A 22,777-nucleotide genomic window follows, 5' to 3' on the forward strand; every position below is an offset into this window, starting at 1 on the left:
ATGCCATGCTCGCCATGCGCCTTCCAGCCAAGAGAGAAACTGTGACTGTGTTCGCCATGTGCCCTTCCAGATGAGAGAGAAACCCTGAATATCATTGGCCTTCTTGAACCAAGGTATCGGTTCCTGGATGCCTTTGATTGGATATATCTATAGCCTTGTTTTAATTGGGACATTTTCTCGGCCTTAGAACTGTAAACTAGCAACTTATTAAATTCCCCCTTTTAAAAACCATTCTGTTTCCAGTATATTACATTCTGGCAGCTAGCAAACTAGAACAAGGTCTGAAGAGATTTGAATGTGGGAACTATCATAATTTCTTGGGAACTCAGTAGAGTTATTTCTTAAAATCTCTGTTTAACTTGCTTTAGAAGTCTTCTTCAATTTCTAGTGATGTTTAATTGACTGTATATATGTAAGAGTGTGGTGCTAAAAAGGCTGTGGTGCTAAAAGGTTATCAGGACCCATGTTTGGGAGGGTGCTGAGCTTTCCTTAAGGATGGCTGTACAGGAGCTGTTCATTCTTCTGGGGAGCCCTTTAATGACACTACTTGTCATGATTTTTCCTGGGCCCACTCAGATCTCCAAGGGAGAGGCCTTTATTTTCCTCTCTGGTGGGTGAATGTCTTCCTTTTCCCACAGGGGAAATAAAGGAGGGGGAAATGGGGGATGATCTATAGTGTACACATATTTACAATTAGCCACCCAGTTTTCAACCCCACACGTTGTTCCTGCCCACTGCTCTTCTGTGCCTGGTTTCTCAGAGTCATGAGCCTCTCTGACACTGTGTCGGGCTGAGCAGCTCTTGTTTCTTTGTTTTTTCTCTGTGCCAATATTCTGATCTGCAACTTCTTTCACCCTACTACTTAAGTTATTATTCCTTGTTTTGCTTCTGTCTTTCAGAATTTTGCCAAAATCTCACATCTATTGATGACCCTTCTCTTATTTTCTTATTCCTGAAGGTTTATTATTTGTTTTTATTTTATTCTCTTGCTTTAATTATAGTGAGGACATGGGAGGGAATAGAATTGAACAGAGATGTTTAATCTGGTATCTTTAATGAGAAATCCCTTCTCTTGCAATTTTGAGACTTAAGAAGAAAAGCTGCCTGTGCTGGTTTGAAATGATGTGTGCACCCAAGAAAAGCCATGTTTTAATCCTAATCCCATGTTGTAAAGGCAGCTGTTTCTTCTAATCCCTACTCAGCATTGTATGTTTGAAACTGTAATTAGATCATCTCCCCGGAGATGTGATTTAATCAAGAAGTGGTTGTTAAACTGGATTAGGTGGAGGCATGTCTCCACCCATTTGGGTATACCTTGATTAGTTTACTGGAATCTTATAAAAGAGGAAATGTCTTGGAGAAAGAGAGATTCAGAGACAGCAGAGCAGAACGACATAGCCACGAGAAGCAGAATCCACCAGCCAGCGACCTTTGGAGATGAAGAAGGAAAATGCCTGTTGGGGAGATTCATGAAACAGGAAGATAGGAGAAGAAGCTAGCATATGATGCTGTGTTCACCATGTGCCCTTCCACTTGAGAGAGAAACCCTGACCTTCACTGGCCTTCTTGAACCAAGGTACCTTTCCCTGGATGCCTTAGATTGGACATTTCTATAGAGCTGTTTTAATAGGGACATTTTCTCGGCCTTAGCACGGTAAACTAGCAACTTACTAAATTCCCCTTTTTAAAAGCCATGCTGTTTCTGGTATATTGCATTCTGGCAGCTAACAAACTAGAACAGATTTTGGTACCAGAGGATTGGGGTGCTGCTGCGGTTTACAAATACCAAACATGTTAGAACAGCTTTTTAAATGGATAAGGAAAAGATTCTGGAAGAGTTGTGAGAAGCTTTATAGAGAAGGCCTAGAGTGCCTGAAGAGACTGTTGGTGAAAATGGAACCACTGCCAATCTGGACAAAGGGGGACACAAAAGGGACAAATTGGAGTTTACAAAGTGAGAACCATGGAAGCTCGGGTCTGAAGCCAAGAAACCTTGGCCAGGAGAGTGGACCCACTCATATACACGGAGAGGATGAGGCTCCCACCTAATTGCAGTGGAAGAGTTGTGCCGCCTCAGGCCTTGGAAAAAGTGCAGCATGCTCCTTGGGAACTGGGGAGAGCCTGGCTGCCACTACATGGAGGGGTTGAGCATGTGCCCCAGAAATGGCAGAGAGCCCAGGTGTGGCCCTGGTGCCTGGAGAGGGTGGAGCCGAGGAAAAGGTGGTCTCCTCAATGTCCCCTGGAGTTGATTCAGAAAGAAGCAAGCCACTGCATAGGCCCTTGGAAAGGGTGGGACTGCCGCTTTCTAAAGCTGAAGGATAAATGACTCTCAGACCTTGAAATCCAATGGAGTTTGCCCTGCAAGTTTTCAACACTGTTTGGGTCCTGTGACTCCTGTGTTCCTTCCAATTTCTCCCTATGGAAATGAAAAGCTGTGTCCTGTGACTGTCCTCCTTTGCGTATTGTTACCAGGTAACTTGTTTTGAGATTCATAGATCCACAGCCAGAAGAGAATTTTTGCCACTTTAATATTGTTTAAGGTGATGAGTATAGTTGCCAAATTGACAAGAGGTGGACATGTGGTAGTTAGGGTCAGATGTCAACTTGGCCAGGTGAAGGCACCTAATTCTATTGCTATTGACATGAGCCAATGGCTTGTGAACCTCATCTGTGGCTGATTACATCCTCAGCCAGCTAGGAGGTGTGCCTGCTGCAATGAATGATGTATGATTTAATTGGCTGGTGCTTAAAGGAGAGACTCAATGTAGCACAGCCCAAGCAGCTCAGCATACCTCATCTCAGCACTCACTGCTCAGCCCAGGCCTTTGGAGATGCAGAAAGAAATCACCCCAGGGAAAGTTGCTGGAACCCAGAGACCTGGAGAGAAGGCCAGCAGAGATTGCCCTGTGCCTTCCCATGTAAGAAAAAACCTCCGTTGAAAGTTAGCTGCCTTTCTTCTAAAGAACTATATGTTAACTAAATAAATCCCCTTTTACTGAAAGCCAATCCATCCCTGGTGTGCTGCGTGCTGGCAGCTAGCAAACTAGAACACTGCCTAATTAGAAAGGGCACAAAGATGGGGGCTCCTAGGCTGTGAGGTGTGAGAAGCTGGATCTCATCCTGCCCATCATGCCTGGGCCAGGTGGGAGGCTGGTGGTGGTCGTGCTTGAGAATGGAAAAACCTTCTGCCCAAGTGTTCACCCAGAACCATGGTGGTGGCTGGAGCTAAAGGTCTTGCTTCACATGCAACACATTACTGAAAACTATCTTTACCTTAACAACAAAAAAATGTAGTCATGTATTACATTGAACATCTTTCCTTGTCATTAAACGTTTTTTGTGTGTACACATGTGTTTGAGGCCATTTTCTATCTTGTCGTTAGAGGTACCATAGTTTATTTAAGTTATCCCTCACATGGGAACAGACTTCCTCTGAGATAAAACCAAGCCTGACTTCCCTACACCTTTACTCCCATCCAGAACTTTGTGTGTCAGTTCCTTTGTGTGTATGGTTCTGGCTTCATCTCTTTCCTCATGGACCAGCTGTTAAAGCCTTAGCATGCTTTGCTAATAGACTCACGGAATTATTGAGAAAAGGAAATCCAAGTGCACTAAGGCAAAAACATGGCTGGGATCCCAGCACAGACTCCCCATCCTCCTGTAGTTAAAACTTAACCACAGATGTTGGCTAATCTGAACCCTTTCCTCACAGTGTTTGGTTTGGATGCTAAACCAGGTGAGTCAGCCCTTCTGGCTGGCTCTCTCCTTTGAGCTGAAAGAGCCTGTGTCTCAGGTCTTCTATGAAACTAGGGCCAGAAGTTGCCTGCAGCCCTGGTCTGCACTGGTTGTGCACCAGTTTCATGTTGGTCCTGAGTCTCCCTGGGCACCCTGGGGCCTGGATTCCTGACTGAAGAATCTACGTGGGCCCAAGGGTTAGGTCCTTTGGACTTCAGCCAATGTGTGCTAATCTCACGGATATTGCATGGGATGTGGAAACCACCTGTGTGACCTTGGGCAGGTCATTCTCTGTCTCTGAAACTACATGGAGATAATAGTACCCAACCTGTGCCTCAGTTTCTGTGGGGCTTAGCTAAGATAATATATGTAAAGTTCTCAGCACAGTGTCAGGCAAAAACACAAATGTAATTTTTGTCCCCTTTCCCCACTTACTTAGCAGTCTCTCCAGCCCTTGTCCGACCTTGCCCCTGAGCCATCTCTCGCTGGCTCTTGGGATATATCTGAAGCATATTCTCCAGCTGAATGCCAAGGCCACATTTTGTTTACATGAAGTTCATAGTCTTGTCTACACCCTTGTCATAGAGTATTCAGCTCTAACCTCCCAAGTGTCTATGGATGCTGTGGTATGTGCCATAGTCAACCTTCATTTACTTCTACCTACCCCCACCCACCCCACCCCTAGCAGTAGAAAATTCTTCTCCCCATTTCTAAAACTTTGACAGTGTAGGAAAAAAATATTATAGGACATGCAACCAGGCAGGTCAGGATCTGAACCTCAGTTCTGCCTTTTATTGCTGTGTTGTCTAAAATGTGATGGTACTAAAAATACCTACCTCACAAAGTTGCAAGGGTAAAATCAGTATGAATGACATTGTATAAGTGGTAATTTGTTGGAAATTATTGTTATGAATAAACGTATACTTCCTAGAGGATTTCTGAAAACCTCGCTTGCTAGAAAATAAAGTCAAGCACAAAACTGCCTTCCGGTAACTTTCAGACTGATTGAAATATACTGAGACCAAAGAGTGCTCATGAGCCAACCATTTTATTCATTCATTCAGTGACTATTCAAGTCTCCCCTGCACCTGCCACTTTCTAGGCACTGGAAACACATCAACAGAGCAGGCAAAATCCATGCTTTCATGAAGCTTATAGTCTGGTGAGTGAGACAGACAATAAACATACTAAATAAATTATACAACATGTTAGCAGCTGATAATACTATGGAAAAAAATACAGCAGAGTAAAGGAGATTGAGAATGTGGGGAAATAGGTACAATTTTAAACAGGGTAATCAGAGAAAGCCTCATTGAGAAGGTAACATTAGAGTGAAGACAAAGGAGGTGATGGAATGAGCCATGGTGTCATCTGGGAGAAGACATTCTTGTGCAAAGGCCCCGTGGTAAGAGCAGCCTGGGAGTGTTTTGAGAAACAGTGCATAGACTACGGCCACTGATGCTGAGTAGGTGAAGGTGGGGAATATAGGAGATGAGCTCAGAGGCAACGAGAGGCCAAGCCATGAATGGCCTCGTAGGCCACTGAAATAACTTTGCTTTATACTCTAAGTTATGTGAGGAGCTACTGGAAGACTTCGAGTAGTGGAGTGCTTTTATTTGATTTGTGTTTTCAAAGGTTCACTCTGGCTGATGTGTGCAGAGAAGATCATGGAAGGGCAGGGGGATCGGTTAGGAGGCTATTATAATAATCTGGCATGAGAAATGATTGTGGCTTAAACCAGGATAGTAGCAGGGGAGGTGATGAGATTCTGAATATTGTTTTGAATGTAGAGTGAAAACAGTATTGTGATGGATTGAATTTGAGGTGGAAAAGAATAAATGGGCATCAAGGCCAACATTTTGGGGCTAAGCAATTGGAGGATGGAATTGCCATTAGCTGAAGACTGAAGATTGAACAGACTTGGGGAGTAAAATCAGTAATTCTCTTTCAGACAGTTGAATATATAACTTTGGAATTCAAGAGAGAGTTCAGGATTGGATATCTGTATTTGGGAATTGTCAACTTACAAATGTATTGCAAAATCATAACATTAGATGAAATTGCCAAAAGAATGAAGAGAGAGAAAAACAAAGAAAGAATTCTGAGGTGAAGAAATAGAAAAAGAAGAATCAGCAAAGGAGGCTGAGATGGAACAGCAAGTGAGGTAAGAGGAAAACTAAGAGTGGGGGTCTTAGTAAGAGTATTTCCAGGAAGAAGGAATGATTGGCTGTGCCAAGTCATCATTAGATCATCATTAGATTTAGCAACATGAAAGCCACTGGTGAACTTTTTCAGAGACATTTTAGTGGTATTGTAGGAGTAAAAGCCTGGTTGAAGTGGCTTCAATAGAGCATTGGAGGAGAAGGATTGGAAACAATGAGTACAGGTAATACTTTCAAGTGGATTTTCTATAAAAGGGAGCAAAGAAATGGTGTGGTAGCTGGAAGGGAAAGTGTTGATAAAAGATTATTTTAATGATTGGAGAAATAATAGTATGATTATATGCCTATGGGAAAGACTCAAAGAGAGGAAAACCCTGATGATGTAAGAGAGATGGTAGAATTACTGGAGTGATGTCACTGAGTAAGTGAAGTTTGGCTTTAGGTAGGAGCACAGATGGTTTATCTACAGTTGAATGAGGGAACACAAAGTATATGGGCACAGATGCTTTTAGGTGGACAAAGTGGCGGTGGTAATCCTAGACACTTCTCCTTTAGTCTCATTTCCTCAGTAAAGTAGGAAGCGAGACTGCAAGATAAAAGTCAGGTAAGAGAAGGTGTTGGAAGTCTGGGGAGAAAACAGAAAAAGTCATCTAAGAACTACAGGAGAGTGAAAGATTAGGATTGTATGGTATGATTGCCTGGCTGCATAAGAAGTGGGCTTGAGATTCATGGTCATAAATTTAGAATGAGAACAGTCAGCATTTTGTGCCCTTTTCTCCAGAGTCACTGCATGAGGGCAGGTGAGAAGTAGGTAGAGGGTTGGATTTAATCTGGTTTGGCCAAGCAAGTACCATGAAGTGAAAAAGGGACAAGGGAATCAAGATTGTGATAAACAAAATGATTATAATAACTGGCCAAAAAATACAAACTTGGAGTGGAAGGAGGAAAGACATCTGGGGATTTAGGGACTGGGAGAAGGTGGTAGGATGATGGGTCTTGGGTTTTTGTAGAAATCCAAGGACTGCTGGAGCTTGAGTAATAACAGGAGTGAGCTGGAAAATAAAAAATGAGGGTTTTGTGGGTCTCTAAATAGACTTGCTTGATTTTATCATTTCAGTAAACATGTAAAATACTGTAAATATGCAAATCCACAGCTCTCATATAGTTAAGGAATGACCATTCTCTGACCAGAACTACCTAAGTCTGAAATGTTGGTTGGCTTTTGTTCTAGTTTGCTAGCTGCTGGAATGCAATGTACCAGAAAGGAATGGCTTTTTAAAAGGAGAATTTAATAAGTTGCTAGTTTACAGTTCTAAGGCCGAGAAAATGTCCCAATTAAAACAAGTCTATAGAAATGTCCGATCAAAGGCACCCATCCAGGGAAAGATATCTTGGTTCAAGAAGGCTGATGAAGTTCAGGGTTCCTCTCTCATCTGGAAGGGCACATGGGGAACACGGCATCATCTGCTAGCTTTCTCTTCTGGCTTCGGGTTTCATGAAGCTCCCCAGGACGCGTTTTCCCTCTTCATCACCAAAGGTTGCTGGCTCATGGATTCTCTGCTTCATGGTGCTGCAGCATCCTCTGCTCTCTCCAAATCTCTTTCATTCTCCAAGATGTTTCCTCTTTTATAGGACTCCAGTAACTTATCAAGACTCACCTGAATGGGTGGAGACATGTCATCACCTAATCCAGCTTTGATTAAATCACACCTCCAGGGAGACGATCTGATTACATTTCAAACATAAATGAATAGGAATTATTCTGCCATTTTACAAAATGGGTTTTTGATTAAAGCATGGCTTTTCTAGGGTCCATACATCCTTTCAAACCAGCACAGCTTTCCATGTGGGAGTGTTCAGACAGCTGTTGGAAACATAGGGATAGACATGGAGATCATCTTGGAAATAAATGAATAAAATTAAAAGTTGAAGCAATGCAACTAGAAAAGATTGTCTGGAGATAGAGTATTCAGCAAGAAGAGAAGACAGCCAAAGATGGGACTTTTGAGAGAACCCATATTTACAAGAAGAACAAGGAGAGTTAAATGAGAAGGAGATCAAAAATGTGGGAGAAGGTGCAAGAAGACATAGGGAAGAGTAAGTTTTCAGAATAAGGGAGTAGTTAAGAGTGACAAATAGAGCAGAGTCCAGTAGAATAGTTCAGAGTTCAGTAGGATCAAGGAGGGGACAAAAAAGCTGCTAGGCAACTCAGAATCATTGGCAATCAGAACAGTCTCCATCGAGGGATGGGAGAGGTGGGTGAAGCCAGCTGGGACAGTGAGAATGTGGGTACAAGGCATGTGGACTCTTCTCTGGGTGTTTGAAGGAAAGGAAACATGAATGGGGAAACACAGACAAGGAAAATGAACTCATAAAAATAGAGAGCGTAAGGAGTCAAGAAAGAAGGGATATTTGATGGAGTAAGTTCCTAAAATTGAGGATGGGGAAGACAGGGCAGGTGTGAATCTAAGAAAGAAAAAACAGCATCTTTTGAGGCAGGAGAGAAAGCAGAAACCCTGAATAAAGAGAGGAATTTTGATTTGGAAATAATAAAGGAATTTTGACATGAAGACAGTCAAGTGAGAATTCTCATATTACTGATGATTATAGTCATATTGATAGTTTACCTGTAGCCACTATAGGTTTGTGGATAGTACTTTTACCCTCTGCTTTGATTCCCTTCTCCTTTTCAAGCTTCTCATGTTCTTCATTTAGGATTTTCCCCCCTTTAATGGCTCTACCTTTCCTTCCTGTATGCTAAGTGTGGTCACACTACACTTGGTGACTGCTCACTAGTTTCCAAAACCCTCTACCTCCCTCTTCCACAGTAACAGAATTGTACTGAACACACAACTGCCCATTAAGATCACCTCAGCCCTTCATGCAGTGAGTAGGTATGGCAGTGCATCTTAGCCTGGTTTCCCCCACTCCACCAAAACAGAGCCTGAGATGAAGACTTTCATGCAGGCAGTTTATTTGGGACTGTGATTTCAGGGGAGCAAAACAGGGAAGGGTGGATGTTTTACTGAGTTAGCCATTGCTACAGGTGATTGTTTTTCAAACTGGGACTTTCTGATGAGTCTCATAAAATGCATCTCAGAACTTTCTATATAGTGAATGAAAGGAGAGGAATTTATCCATTGCCTCTCCCACCCTATTGGTCTATGCCTTAGGTTCTAAGATAGCCCCAAGAGCCATAAGTCTCTCCATATTTGGGGGTTGCACATATATTAGTGCCAAACAGCATCAGGGGCAGTAGCTAGAGGCATGTAGCACTGGACTCAAGGACAGGCATTGTTAGGTAACACATGCAAGAACTGGCTGATGTTTGTGCCAAATTTGGTTGCCAAAGCAGTGGCTGAAGTAAGAGGTGGGGCCAAGAGGACTTGAAGTAGTGTACAAGAGTAGCCCGAAACAGCCTACTTCTCACACCTCGTGAACTGTTCTTGCCCTCCATCTAATCCAATTTATCCCAAGTCCCCTTTAAGAAGGCCAGTGTGGTAGGTTGAATTATGTACTCCAGAAAAAAATACGTTCTTAATCTTAATCCATCCCTGTGGCTGTGAACCCATTATAAATAGAACTTTTGGGAGATATTTTAAATTAAATTGTGGTTCACCTGAATGATGTTGGGCCTTAATCCTGTGACTGGAGCTTTATGAAGAGAAAGCCAGGTTGAGGAGAAGAAGCTGGAAGTCAGTGGAGCCTGGAAGGGAAATGAGAGATCATCACCATGTGAAAGAAAAGCCAAGGTGCATTGTCAGCCGGCCCCAGAATGCCAGTCTTCGATGACAAAGCATTGCTTTGTTGACACCTTGATTTTGGACTTCTCCTTGCCTCAAAAGCATGAGCCAATAAAGTCCCATTGTTTACACTAACCATTGTGTGGTATTTGTCACAACACACAGGAAATTAAGACGGCCAGCTACAATCTCCTCAAGAATTTAATACAAGAGTGTTAGCACAGCTAGTCCCAAAGCAGCAATTGATTTTTATCATATCCTTCCCCTATCACCCATTGTCAGTACCCCTCTCCATTGGCCAGCACTTTGACTAGTATGGATTGGGGGGAGCCTAGTCCTTCATCCCTAATGGTCCTGGGTCCTCAGCTGCCTTGCCCAATGGTTGCTGTAATTGCCTCTTTACTATTAACACTGGGCATGGAACCTCTGAGTTTCACTTATAGTCCTTCCTGACCCCATCACAGAGAAACCACCATGGCTCTTCATGGCAATCAGAGCCAATTACCACCCTCTGCCAGTGATCTTTGCTTGCTAGGACCCTGGGATAGGTGTCCAAAGGGTCTAGGTAGTAGGTATGACTTCAAGTTCAGTAGAACCTTTTTATGTTGCCTGGTGGAAGTATTCTCTCTGTGCCCCCACCAGTGGAGCCAGTTCCTCTAATACATCAAAGTATAAGGTTGCAGTGACAGGAAGCACAAATTCTGCAAGTAGACCCTGGGAGTGATGGTGGAAGAGGCCAATCCTAACTCTACCCCTTGGTTCCTGGGCCCATGCAGTCCAGTGATGGAGGAAACAGCACCGTGTATCATCCATTGGCCATGCATATGTCCCATCTTGGAGGATGTGCCAAAGACGTTGTCCTCAAGCTGGTGCCTTAAGTGATACTTTACCAGGCCATTCCAACATTCTCTTAGGCTGTCTGCTTCTGGTTCCTGTGGACATAGGTCCATTTCACAGGCCATAAAATGGGTCCCTTTTTCTGTGTGCTGCATGTATGATCCATATGCTAATCGATCAGGAATTCTGTAAGCCTAAATGGTGGTGCTGGTGGGATATCTGTGGGCAGGGAAGGAAATCAGGTGTGCTGCCCTTTGGAATGGGAAAGGTCAGTCAGGTAGAAAATTGGTTTCGATCATTCCACAGCCCCTGGAAGCTTAGCCCAAGTTCTCTATGCCATGGCTTTGGTTGTGGGAGCCTTCCTTTCAGGACCTCCACGAAGATGGTCCACAGGGGACTTTGGACCAGGCCCTCAAGCTCATTTAAGTTGGCAGGGCCACTGCCAATGGCTGCACAGGCTGTACACTGCCCAACACCAGGGCGTCCCAGTCACAAATTACATATGCTTAGCCCCACCTGGAATTGTGCAATGCATAGATTCTGAAGAGGGCACCGCATTTAGCACTGGTCAGAGTCAAGTGTGTGCTGAGGAAGTGTCACAAATTCAGATGCTAAGCGAACTCCTATTCTTAGATTAATTTGAGGGTGTAGGCAAAGCATGGAGTCTTAAAATCTGCCCTTTGCCTCACATCTTCCAGAAGTTCTGCCACCTCTGTTCACTCTGAATGCCAACGGCCCCAAGTGCACCCTCCCTGCAATAGGTGGGGTGTGATAAATACAGAGGTTCCTGGTGCCAGGTGAATGAGGCTGAGCTTGTCAATGAGCTTATGAACTGCCTCGGTGTGTGGGGATGTTGAGCTCAGTGGGCACTTAAGGAAAAGCTGTCATGTGGTTATAGGATTTTAGCAGCACCTTTCTTCTGAGGAGCAATCAGCGCTTCCACTTTATTCTCATGACAGCCCTGTGAAGTTGGAAGAGGCTAAGGGAATACATTCCCCACTTACATTGGGAGAAACTGAGACCAGAAAGGGAAAACTGTGACCAGGATCAAGCAGCAATTTGGTAGCACTACCTTCGACCTCAGTGCATCACGACTCAGACACCTGCTACTTCGATTTGTAAACACCACACCCCAAGTCCCACAAGGGAATATACCAGTCAGGATGCAACGAGGAGAATAAATCACATCGTAACTTGAACAAGAAAAGTTTAATATTAAAAAAATTATTAGCTATCAGGGGTTTGGAATATGGGGGGATCGACTGGTAATTGTATCTAAATCTAAAGAATGCAGGCATAGCAGATACAGGAAGTAGCCACCACTCATAGGGCTGAGAAAGAGCCCCAAAGAAGGAACAAATCTGGAAGAGGCCCCCTCCACGGGGCTGAGGTCCAGGCCTCATTGGAAAAGTGAGCTGCAGAAGCTTTGCGCACAGCTGGGGCCAGGCACTGTGGAAGCGGCAGGCTGCAGGAGGCTGCCTAGAGGAACACACCAGAACCGGCATCCCTCCAGTGCCCTCTACTGACAAAGCTTAACGTAGGACCAAGGAGAAATGTTTCAGGTCCGACTCCAGGATCACAGAGAGGTAGATTCAGAGCTGAGAGGCAATAACTTGATAACCAGCACGTGGAATGCTGAACCTGGACCTCTTCCACCACCATTAAGAGCATTTTAATTCCCTTTAGAAGATCTCAGCACCAAACCAAGCATCCAGAAGGGAAAGTCTCCAGGCACAGGGAGGAGGCAAAGGGACCGAGGAATTCAGGAATGCTGGAAGTCAGCAAGGTGGAAAGTATTCTCATTATAAAATACTCCTGGGGAAGAGAGAAGCCCATAACAGTATTTGTGTACTTTTTAATTGAGTATGATTCATATGTACTGATCTTAAAGGTACAGCTCAATGAATTTTTGTCTTATGTATACACCGTATGACAGCTTTCCAGATCAAGGGAGAATGTCTCCAGCACTCCAGAAAGCGCCCGCGTTCTCCCAGCAAACTCAGAAGTTACCACTATTCTGATTCCCATCAAACCCCTACAAATTTGTTTCCTGCTTTTGAACTCCATATACCTAGAGTTACATAGTATCTACTCTTTGGCACCTGTGAGATTCATCCATGTTGTACCAGAATAATGTTTAAACAAAAAAGATGCCTTTTTTGATGCTTCACTAGCATGTTTACCGTGGTGTGAATCTGTGAATGTATTTCCAGATCGTCAGGCAGCCCTACATCATCACTTGCCCCCTGGCTGTTTAGCCTTTTGTACATGCATCTCTCTGCCTCATTCTCCTCTCTTCCCTCTCTGCACGACGGCTTTCTCTACTTTACAACATACCCAATATAAGTTGGCTGGTGCAGCCTCATTGTCAGAGACCTCTGGGCCAAGGGCCCAGGGATTCTGTCTCAGTTCAAGAAAGGGGACAATCAGTAACTCCAACCTCTGTGCCTTAGATCATCTGGGTTCTAGGCAGTCAGGATGAGAGGTGACTTGGTTCAAGCCTAGAAACCACGGTCTCCAGCACTGTAGGGAGAGAATCTCTGTAAGAGCGTGTTTCATCAAGAGAAATGATGGATGGTTTGGTGACCAGGAAAAGAAGCTGGGGGCTGGCACTGGGAAAATTGTCCTGCTTCCTCTGGAGGTCTCCATTCAGGACAAACCCCGAAGCTGGTTATGCTCCAGTGAGAGTCTGACGGCCTAATCTGCTTCTGGAATGGGGTAACGGTGGCTGTCAGGAGAGAACCCGCTTAGATGCAACCTCTAACCATCTTAGAGAACTCTGCTTAGATGGAAACTCAGATTAAGGAGAAAGGCAAAGACATAGGGCAGTCCCCAGAGGTCAAAACTGAGCCTGCTAGAGGAAGAATAGGGGTGGGGCTTTGGAACCATGAGGACCAAGGTTGGATTCTCTGCTCTGCCACTGCCTATCACATAACATTGTGCAAATCACATAATCATTCTGGACCAGTTTCCTCATCTATAAATTGAGATAATAGTACCTACCCTACAGGGCAGGTGCTGTGATTAGAGATGTCTGCGGTGCACGTAGCTCTGGAAAGCCAGCCAGTCTTGACTGAACATGTGTGGCTGTGTCTGCAGGAGTCACAGCCCATGTAAGGTGTGAGTGGTGAGTGCAGCCCTCAGTCCAAGGGCCTATGGGCCTCTCAAGGGCCTTACGATAAGGTTTGAGACCTGAAATGAAATGATTGGCTCAAAATACAAAACAAAACAAAATGAAAAACACCTCTTGCTGAAACTGATGCAGATTATATTAGAAGTTACCTGCAACTCAACTAGCTCATAAATGATATCTAACTCTTAAAAATACTCCACAATGCCCAGATGTATCCCAGAGTAATTTGGGCAGAGAATAAAAAAAAAATTTTGTAAATTCCCCTTGGGGGACTGGGGAGAAAGGAGGAAATATTAAATTTCCCTATCTGGGAAATTTCTGATATTCTTGTAAGCAGTGAGGACGACCAAATCAATAGGTTGAGCCCTTGTTCTTGGGGCTCACCCCTATGAAGTTTATTCCTGCAATGGCTAAGCCTACTTAAAATTAGGCCACAGAGTCACCCCAAGAGAACCTCTTTTGTTGCTCAGATGTGGCCTCTCTCTCTCTCTCTAAGCCAACTTGGCAGGTGAACCCACTGCCCTCCCCCTATGTGGGGCACGACTCCCAGGGGTGTAAATCTCCCTGGCAATTGGGACCTGACTCCCAGGAATGAGCCAGGCCCTGGCATCAAGAAATTGAGAAAACCTTCTTGACCAGGAGGACGGAAGAGAAAACTGAGACAAAATAAAATTTCAGTGGCTGAGAGATTTCAAACAGCATCCAGAGGTTATTCTGGAGGTTATTCTTACGCATTATATAGATATCCCTTTTTGTTTTTTGCTGTTTTGGAGTGGCTAGAGGGAAGTACCTGACACTGTTAACTCTATTCCAGTAGCCTTGATTCTTGAAGATGGCTGTGTAACCATGCAGCTTTCACAGTGTGACTGTGTGATTGCAAAAACCTTGAACCTTGTGTCTGATGCTCCTTTTATCCAGGGTAAAGAGAGATGAATAATAAGAAAAAGTATAAATAAATAAATAATACTGGGAGATAAAAGGTAAAAATTGGGTAGATTGAAATATTGTGTGTCAATGAGAGGGAGAGGTAAGAGGAATGGGATGTATGAGTTCTTTTTTTCTTTTTAGTTATTTTTCTGGAGTGTTGCAAATGTTCTAAAAATGATCATGATGATGAATACACAACCATGTGATGATATTTTGAGCCACTGATTGTATAATATGACTGAACTGTACATGTGTGGTTATTTCTCAATAAAAAAAAATACTTTGCAAGAGTTATATAGATCACAGTATGTCAACATCAGAGTGCTTAGCTTTGAATTTTGACTCCACCACTCACTAGCTGTGTGGTTTTGGGCAAGTCACTTAACCCCTCTGTGCCAGTTCCCTCATCTATAAGATGCGCATAATAATAATACCTACATCAGAAGGTTGTAAAATACTTTGAATGGTGCATGGCACATAACAAGTCCCGATATTGTTACATTTACCATAGTCTGAGGGTGGTTTAAATATGAATGATAGAATTAGGGTAGGGCCTCCTGAAATAAGAGGGCCTGAGCCTCACAACGGTCTTAACACAGCCCTGATCATGTTTGCGTAACCCTATAGTTTGTGTCACTCAGCTGTAACCCGGATTGTAAACCACAGGTGTGTGACTGTATCTTTGTAAAAATCAAATGGCTCTCTGCAGGGTGATACTGCTCTGGTAGTATTTTGGATGTTTGTAGGAGATTTTATTTTTGTTATAATAAATAGAGGTTACTGCTGGTATGTAGTGGGCCAGATCAGTGGAAGAAAAGATTTCTATGTCCTTCAAGACTCAAATACAAGTGAAAACCTGTTTATAATGATCTGAGTCTAGGATTAATTCAAAGTTTTTTTTTTTTGGCAAGGTTTAGTAAGTACCAAATTTTCTAGGAATGCAATGGCTTTAGAAAAGCTGTTTTCTTTGATATCCTTTTTGCACATCAAAGGAAGATTGTTTTCCTAGGAACTCAACCAAGAGTTGTACACCATTTTGAAAATGGCAATCCTGCTTGTGCTATTTGAATCACCACATCAGCCTGCATTGCAATCGTCATTTTCGTGTGACTCTGCAGCTACACAGCAATATGTTTATTTGGCTTCTATTGCAAAATGTCTAACAAAAAGGCAAAAGATGAACAATACTCAGCTGAACAGCGAAGATGTTTTTTACCTGCCCACTTTTGACTGTATCTATCTACTCTGTACTTGTTTTCTCATGAATCAACGACCCCATTAAGTTAATGTGAACACTTTCCTAAGATACATATTTACAAAGTTGACAGGATGTTGAAGATCTGCTGTGTAATGAGATCATTTGAGCACCTTTTCCTCTCCTGGAGAAGATCCCCTGTGGAATAAAGGAAGCTTTTCTGCTCACATGGATAAGGTTAAGGAATTTTTTGAAAAAGCCACAGTGGAAATGAACTTTCAAAATTACTGAGAATGTATACAAAGGTGTTGACAATATTTGAAACCCTTAAAAATGATTTCATAGAAAAAAATATTCTCTTTTCCAATGTCATTGCATGTACCACAGATTGAGCTTCAGCTATAATTTGTTGGCAATGTGGATTTGTAGCCCATTAAGAAAACGTACCAGATGTTTAGCACAATGCATAGAAAAACACTTGTGGAAATTGCTTATTATTTTATTTATTTTGGATTCCTTGATGTTTTTCTGAATTTTCACCATTTCTCTGATAACATCCCAAGAGGCCCACCTCTTTAAATCCTTTTGTATTCTCCTGTTCTAAAGTTTCTTCTTCCAATCCAGCCTCTATTCTCCACCACCTGTTGAAACAAAATAACCCCAGGACACAGTGAAATCAACAGGATCCAAAATTCAATCATATAAAATGTAGTACTGTGATGTTAATAAAAAACTATTTTTCAAAATGTCTGTACTATCCTACAAAGCACAAAAGTGAAAATATTGAAGCATTTTGTTCACAACTGACCAAATACAACCGAGCAAGACCCAACTCAGTGCATCTCCAAATCTGTCCTCAGCGCCGCCCCGTCCCTACCTGCAGGCCTGCCCTGCCCACTGCCACACCTGCTTTGACTGTAATTTCCCTGCAAACATAATCACACACATTCAGTCAAGAACTTCCCCGCGCAATCATAGAGTCCCAGACAGGCTCACACGCCCCTCCCTCCAACTGTTTTTTAATGTTTGTGTGTATGTGCATGCTTGTGGAAATCAAAATGATGACGACAGGCTTTTATAACATTTTGAGCCAGGTGAGGCACGGATATTATCTGTAATCAGCTTGCGCACCAGGAGTAAGTGCTATTATCCCTGCATTCCACCTCTGTTTCAGACTTGGTTTGAGAAGGCCTGTGCAGGGCCTGGAGCGAATCCCATTATATTCAGCCGTGCAAGATCGTGGGACTTACTGCAGATGGTTTCCAGGTCTTTTTAAGTACCAGAATGCATGCCCAGAGTGGGTTTTAGAATTTCAAGACAGGCGATATGATTTCTAAGGTATTTCATCAAATCTCGTTCTATGTCATAACAGGAAATTTTTTACCTTAAAATAAGGCCAAATGCTGTTATGAGACTATTATTCTTCCTGATTTTTCCTCGGACACATTTGCTTCACAAATACATTTCTATTAAGTTTATTCTTTCATTCTGTTATTATGTACAAATGAGCCTGGTGTGTTATTATGCATTAATACTAGTTTTAATTCCAATATCCATTCTTTATGCATTGATCATAAACAAATGCTCCCAATATTATTACTTTTAAATCCAAACTGAAGTTACTGCTTGGACTGGAATGGCTATCAGAGATTACAGATGCTTAGGTTTAGAACTACTTGTTATGCTATATTATAAATGACACTGTAAGTTCATTCTCGGCAGACACTTGTGTTTAAAATGTGACAACCAATAGTTCCATTATTAAATCAATGGCTACTATGTATGGGCTTTAAATTAAAGCCCATACATAGTAGCTTGAAATGTTTATACTTGAAAATGGACATAGAAATGGGATTTTTTTTTTCAAAACTACATTTACTGGCATATACATAAAAGCAAATAGTGAAGCATGCTGAAACATCTTGTGCTAAACAGTATTGACTGCCACGGGAGAAGAATACTAGAATTTTCAAAAACTAAAAATGTTATGTGAATATGCTTACACTTTAAATTCATGTAATGGTTTTTGCTAACTCATCAAAAATAAGCATGATGGTTTGAACTTCTGTGTATAAAACTGAAGTGCATGGCATCACATCTAACGTTGGCCTTGTGTCATTCAGCTTCTTTAGAAAATAATTTATGAAATCTTGTTGTCTTTATAGTGTAATAAGGCAGAAAACATTTTGAAGCATTAAAAAAAGATATTCACCCAACAGAAAAAAAAAAATCCAAACTGATTTTATTATGTATTCTAGTGAACTTGTGCTGGAGCATTTATATATGGGCATGCATATTATTTTATTATCAATCATTTTTATTTCTCCTTTTAATTACAGTCAGGATATGAGAAAGAAAAGCAGCCCCTGACATCTGGGAGCTGTGGTGTTTGTTCTTCTGTTGCACGTAAACTATTTCACAGAACATCAGACAAGGCCACTCTGTGCCTACAATACAGCTAGACAAAAACAAGAGCATTCTGTAGTCATTTCTGAACTCAGACAAAGCATGATCATTGTTCAAACCACAGAAATGACTAACCCCGTTCCTCCAGCCCCCAACCTGGCTAATATGCGTGCTGTTGTCTCTTTATAAGTGTAGCTGTAGTCTTGCTCTAGACTTCCCTCCTTCTAGATAAAATGTATTAAAAGGCCCAGTCATAGGACAACCGCTCCCCACCCCACGCCTTCCCCGTCCCTTCGCCTCCACTGCTTTCCAGAGACCAACCCAAAGCAAAGGACTGCATCCGTAAAATTTTCTTAAAAGTCACTTAGCACAAACCTAAATCCCAAAAATCCTTTCTAAAACCCTCTTACTGAGCTGCCCTATGTCTCCCCATAGCGAGTTGGGTTGAGCAATAAACCCAACTTGTTCAACTGTCTATGCGTTCCTGGTGGGAGTTGGCTGGGGGGCATTGGCAGATATTGTAGGTTGCAATTACGTACGTAAGTAGATTATACATTTGTGAATTTCATTTCAGGACAGTAAATGAGTTTGGTAGGAGTACTGATAGAAATTTTCTGAACATGACCCACTTAAGTGTAAGTGAATGCGTGGCTATATATGTATATAAATCCCATGTATGAATACAAGGCCTGCCTGGGGATGCCACCTAAATCAGTGGATATTGTCTTTAAAAAAAAAAATTGTCCTCAAATTAAATGCAGAGCAAACTGTTTGGCCTTGTGACTGGCAAAGGCCTGCTTCCAAGTCCATCATGTCACCTGGAGCTCTGGTTTTGATCCCTTTTGTCCTTGTTCCATGCTTCCCTGTTAATTGGACATATTGGGTGCATTGTCTGGGGATTAAATCTTGCTGTTTCCATTTCGGACACGTGTGTTCCTGTCATTCAGATGTGTGCTTTTTCTTTTCTCAGTCAGCACATCTGGCCTATCAACCCTCTGGTTGCAAAGGAATGACCAAATGTGTTTTCATGACCTTGTGAAATGTAACTGCCATCCTTTCATATTCTTAAAAAATTAGCTGTTTTTGCAGGCATTCTGTTTCTCAACTGCCTAACCCTTTATTTCCATACCCTCTGTTTTCTGTGTACTGCTGGCATTGCTGATTCCTTTGGTGTCTGCTGGAGAGCAAATTACCTGAGAAATGTTGTTTATAACAGTTTGCAGTAGGAGGCAGTTTACCTATGGCCAAACATGGATTAATGACTTAATAAATTCACTGGTTATTTTCTAACCAACCCACCCCCTCCCCCCACCCCCACGGTAGGTCCGGGAGCGCGGGAATCTTTGGTTAGTTGGCTGATGCCCCCTAAGCCCTTAAAAGGCCTTAGATAAGTAAGCTGGCACGAATCAGTCCACCAACGAGCCATCGCTCCCTCTCCTCATTTCTCCGTTTTCTCTGAGCCCCAAGGCCGGAGGGTTGGCACCTGCGGGCGCCGAAGCACGCCCAGCGCGGACGCGGGACACTTCCCTGCCGGGCCGCCTCCGCCTCCCAACTCCGTGCGCAGCCGGCGCGGGTTGCGGAGACGACAGGCCGGCCTGGAGGGCGCACCGCTGCTTGGAGCCCCCTCCCTCGCCTCCTGGGTTGAGGGCCGAGACGGAAGAGGCGGCGCAGCCAGGTTAGAGAGGGAGGCGGGCAGGGAGGCAGGGCCCTGGGATCCCGGCCATTCTTAGGCCAGAACATCTGTAACAGGGGCTGGCGGCGAGGTGGAGCGCACCCAGCGGCCTGGCAGAACTGGGCCCTTGCACTGTCCTAGTTCGCCGGCTCGTTGTTCTGTGTCCTTAGCAAACTTACCTTTCTTTCCCCTTCCTCCCTCCCTCCCTCCCTCCCTCCCTCCCTCTCTCCCTCCCTCTGTCCCTCCTTTCCTCCCTCAGCACATGACACATATCCTTTCTTTTATATGTGGTAAAACAATCACAAATACAAAAAGAAATGAAAATCAACTCTTCCAGGGAGAAAGATTAAAACAGAAAGAGAGGGGGAGGGAAAGAGACCCGTGTGCCTCAGACAAATACCTGAGTGAAGCTTTAAGGGACTGGAAAACCCTGAAATAGGAATGGATCTTGGTCTTTCCTGTGGTCTCTTTACACCAACAGACTAGTGAGGCAAGAGAAGTTTTGGTTTCAGTTTTCCAACACTATGGTGAGACCAGTTGATCTTGGAAGAGGAAATTCCCTCACGAAGTTCTGGGGCACCCCTATCTGGGAGGGGAAGGAAAGGAAAGGGGCTCCTCTGGCTTTGTTTGGTTTCTGTTACCATGCACTCCTGGTTTTTCTCCTACTTCTCTTGCTGCTCTTTCTTTATCCCTCTTACAGGGTCCCCTTCTCCTTTCCCCAATTAGATGCTGGTGTCCCTCAGAGTTCTGTGCTAAGCCCTCTTCCCTCCACCCTCTTGCAGTGATCTCATCCAACCCCCTGGCTCAGGACCCCAGAACCCTATCACTAGCCCATCCCTTTCCATCGAGCTCCTGACTCATACTCCACCTGCTTCTGGAACAATACCTTGAACTCAATGTCTCCATCCAGAACCCATCTCTTCTCCTCCAGCCCTTGTTCTGGTTCATTTTTGCAGTGATATCATTGACTTTCCTCATAGCTACCCAAGCTTTGTCTTCTTCCCCCTCACCCACTACACTTGCCAGGAACCATTTGATTAGCTAATCGATCTGTGGACGTCTTTTCATTTCCTCTCATCTAGTCATCATCACCTGTGAGCCACCTAAATGGTCTTCCTGCTTCCAGGTTTTCCCTCTTCCAAGCCTCACTCCATGTGGAGCTTGTGTGCTATTTCCAAAATGGAAACTTGATAATCACCCATTGTCTTCAAGGATAAATGCCAAATTCCTTAATGTTGCCTAGAAGGATTCTGCCCCTTGTCTCCTTTTCCCCTTCATGGCTACCCACTTCCTGCTCAGACACTGGAATCTAACCCTCCCATGCCCTTCTTTGAATTCCTTGAATGATCATGCTAAGACCTGGGGATTTTGGTCTCAGGACTTTTCCATGATCCTTTCCCTTTTTCCTAAATATTTTCCCCATCCCTCTTCCTCTGGCTCTACTCATCCTTCAAGTCATTTTTCCAGGAAGTTTCCCCTGAGCTCCAAGTCTGGCTCACCTGCCCCTCATCACAGCACTTTTCAGATTATACTTAGCTTAGGGTTTTCTTAACTCCTTTTCCTACTGGACCATAATCAGCTTGAAGCCAGGGACCCCACCATCTGGGTTAGTTCATTATTCTCAAAGCCTAGCATGAAATCTGGTGCATGGTAGATGCTCCATAAGGATTGAGTAAATGCTTGAATGCATAAATGGAAGAACTGAATTAATATTTATGGAGCATCTACTGTAAACCATGCTCTGTATTGTGTTTTTATGCAGTACCTCATTTATTCTCACAATACCTCTGTGGTTTAGGTATTACTATTCCTGCTTCAGCCTGAGACTTTCCTCCTTCAGAGTTCATGCTCTCCACTTTTCCCATCTTCTGACCCTACTCGATGCCTTTAGGTCACCCCACAAGACTCATTGAGGACTGGGATTCTGGGGTTTTCCTCTAGCCCCTGCGTGTCACCTTCCCAGGTGCATCATTACCCTTGCTCAATTCCTATGTACAACACTAGACTCCCAGGTCTTTAATTTCTTCATCTTCAGTGGCCTTTACCTCCTTTGTCATCCACTGCTTTAGCCATCAAATGCACTCCAGGCTTGTCACAACCAAGAACACCTCACTTCTGAGATGTAAACCCCATAAGCCACTCTGTGATTGAAATAACTTGCCACCCTTTCAGCCCTCCCAGACAATAATTAATTCCGGATGAAGGCATCACGGATTTCATTAACAAATACCTTTTGGGTATTTTCTGAAATGTCTAAAATGTGGAATATTAGTAGTCTGAAAAAAACCTAAACATTTTTTTAATCTTTAAAATTGTGTTACCAACTTGCAGACCCTTCTCACCATCTTATTCTCTCTAGAAAGACCAAAGAAGGGAAGAATTCCATATTGCATTAGATAGCCGAAGTGCAATAATGATGAAGTGCCTTGAAAATGAAGTTAGCATCGTTATTTTGGCAAGTCCCCAACACTCACGACGAACGCAGGTGATGTGAATCATGTGTCTCAGTGGCCAGGTTCCTGCTATGGCCAGCAAGGGCCAGATGCACAGGACAGAAATTCCACCCTCAAGTGAAGGGAAGCAGGACCGACTTCTGTCCTCGGTCCCGCCCCCTTCTCCCCACGTGCGCCTCTTGTCCCCACTCTTCTTCACTCAGCTCCTCCCCCCATCACGTCAGGCCCAGGATCTCACAATCTCACAATGCTCATTTACATTTGTGAGCTGATGCATTATACTTTGGCAGGTGATTTTCAACCCTTGTGATGCCTCATGAACATTTTAGGCTTCTTGTTTCTAAGTTGAAGAAGGAAGAATCTTAAGATTGTCCTGTACTAAAGAATGTTCTGCAACAGGTGTTATAAACAGATGTGTTTATAATCGGGCATCTTGAAAGTAAATCCGTGTTAAGCTTTTGGGGCAGGGCAGAGCCGAGTTTTGTGGAACCTAAAGTTTATACTATTTGGGGGG

General features: G+C 43.4%; 1 long non-coding RNA gene across 1 annotated transcript in view; it reads left to right on the forward strand.

Moving 5' to 3' along the window:
- Nucleotides 1–6,335: 6,335 nt before the first annotated feature.
- The window catches only part of LOC143647785 (uncharacterized), a 56,675-nt gene continuing 40,233 nt past the window's right edge, over nt 6,336–22,777 (forward strand). The window contains exon 1 of the long non-coding RNA XR_013158184.1: nt 6,336–6,501. This is a non-coding gene — a long non-coding RNA (uncharacterized LOC143647785). The remainder of the gene's footprint in view (nt 6,502–22,777) is intronic.

The sequence above is a fragment of the Tamandua tetradactyla genome, chromosome 10 (genome assembly GCF_023851605.1).
Source record: "Tamandua tetradactyla isolate mTamTet1 chromosome 10, mTamTet1.pri, whole genome shotgun sequence".
In the NCBI taxonomy this organism is placed as follows: domain Eukaryota; kingdom Metazoa; phylum Chordata; class Mammalia; order Pilosa; family Myrmecophagidae; genus Tamandua; species Tamandua tetradactyla.